The 1,926-nt window shown below is 31.7% G+C and overlaps 1 long non-coding RNA gene across 1 annotated transcript; it reads left to right on the forward strand.

Moving 5' to 3' along the window:
• Window positions 1-826: 826 nt before the first annotated feature.
• Window positions 827-1,539, forward strand: LOC105772322 (uncharacterized). Its single transcript, XR_001126695.2, has 2 exons — window positions 827-967; window positions 1,268-1,539. It is a non-coding gene; the product is annotated as an uncharacterized LOC105772322 (long non-coding RNA).
• The last annotated feature ends 387 nt before the right edge of the window (window positions 1,540-1,926 follow it).

Consider the following 1,926-nt stretch of genomic DNA (forward strand, 5'->3'; position numbering starts at 1 on the left):
GTATATATATGTATATGGACATAAATTAAAATATGTACATATATATTATAATAAAGGTATACATAAATATTGCAAAATATAGGAATATATGCATATAGATGAAAAGATATATACATATGTGGAAAATGAAATGACATAATATATAAACAACATACGTATTTTAATATATATAAAACATATATATATGCATATAAAATTGAGTAGGTATATTAAGTAAGTTAAATATATATATATATATACACGTATATGTATATAAAAACAATTGTATAATAATAATATATTAAAACAAATATATTTAAAAATTTCATGAGTGAATATAAGAAAACAATAATACTAACAATAGTATTAATAAATATAATAATAATGTAAAGATAATAATGATAATAATAATAACTAAATAATAATAAAAAATTGCTAAAATATGGACTGAATCGAAATAAAAACAAAAGTATTGGGCGAAATCGAAATAAGAAAAGGCAAGAGGGACTAAATTGTGTAGCGCGCTGAAAGAAGGGGGACCAAAATGGTAAATACCCCAAAGCCCCAAAACGCTGCGCTTAGATGAGGACTAAAATGAATCAAAAATAAAACTTTATGGCCAAATTGCAAATATGCGAAAAACTTCCATGAAAGCGCTACAAAATGAAAGGGACTATTTGCACAAATAATCCATCTGAAGAAAAATGCGCGGATCCTCCCCCTGGGTCGGGTCACCGCGCGGGTCAGGGCCAAAACGGCGTCGTTTTGGTACCTGACCCCTAAGGGTAAAACGGCGTCGTTTTGTGAGGGTTATTTAAACCCAAAATTTTTTAAAATCTTCATTTTCTTCTTCTCCTTCTAAAAAAAACTGAAAAAAACCTCTCAAGTTTCTCTCTCCCTCTCTCTCAGCCCAGAATCCGGCGAGGAGGGTCGCCGTTGACGCCGCCGTGCCGGCCACCGTAGACGGTGGCCAGAAAATTCAAGAAAGGTATTTTTTTGGCACTTTTCTCTTTATATTATATGTTTATATAAATAAATAAACAAAAAAAATTAAAATATCTGAGAAGAAAACGAAAATAAAAGGGAACCGACAATCACCTTTAAACTCTTTTTTTTTTTTTTTTGCTTTTTATTTCTGAAAACGTTAACAAAAAAGAAAACCCCGCCGGTTACAAGAATGAAGTTCGGTCCCCTCTTTTTTTGATTTCTGTTATGGCTTTATAGCCATTTACAACTTGTATTCTATTATTATTATTTTTTCTTGTCATTTCCTTCTCTGGTTTTGCAGGCAAGTGGCGATGGGACGTGAGGCGGTGGCGTGACAGTGCTGGTGAAGGCGGCGCCGGAAGACTAAAGGTCTAAAGACCTTAGGTGCGGCGCTAGGGTTTCTTTTCTGAAACCCTAGCTTAGCTTTGAGGGGGTTGGGCCAGTTGGGCCCTGTTTTGGGCTCCGGGTTTGGGCCTACTATTTTGTTTTTTTGTAATCTGGACTGGTATTGGGCCCGGGCGAAATTTGGGCTATACAAACATAACATGAATAGCATATATAACTTATACCCAATCATGATATTCATCACAAATATAGAACCAATTAAACAATCAAATTCTAATTGACAAGAAAAATTTTCTAAGTTATTAAATATGGTATCAATATTCAACAAACTTAGTATTTGTAATAAAAATAGAAGACACACAAATACCAAATAATAAAGAAAAGATTAAGAGTAAATTAGATCTCATAAATTTTTAGAATTAAAATGCCAAAATCCTTTAACTAGAAAATAAGTTTACCAATTACGGAGAAAATAAAACACAAAAGTAAAATAATATTGAAGGTGGCTTCTTTTGATTCTAAATCTAAAACTATGTATTTTTAAGTAAAATTTTGTATAAAGAGAAAAGATAAAAGTACTCTTTAATGATTGGAGAGTTTTTCTAAGTTTTTGGA

Source organism: Gossypium raimondii, chromosome 6 (genome assembly GCF_025698545.1).
Source record: "Gossypium raimondii isolate GPD5lz chromosome 6, ASM2569854v1, whole genome shotgun sequence".
NCBI classification, from domain to species: Eukaryota; Viridiplantae; Streptophyta; class Magnoliopsida; order Malvales; family Malvaceae; genus Gossypium; species Gossypium raimondii.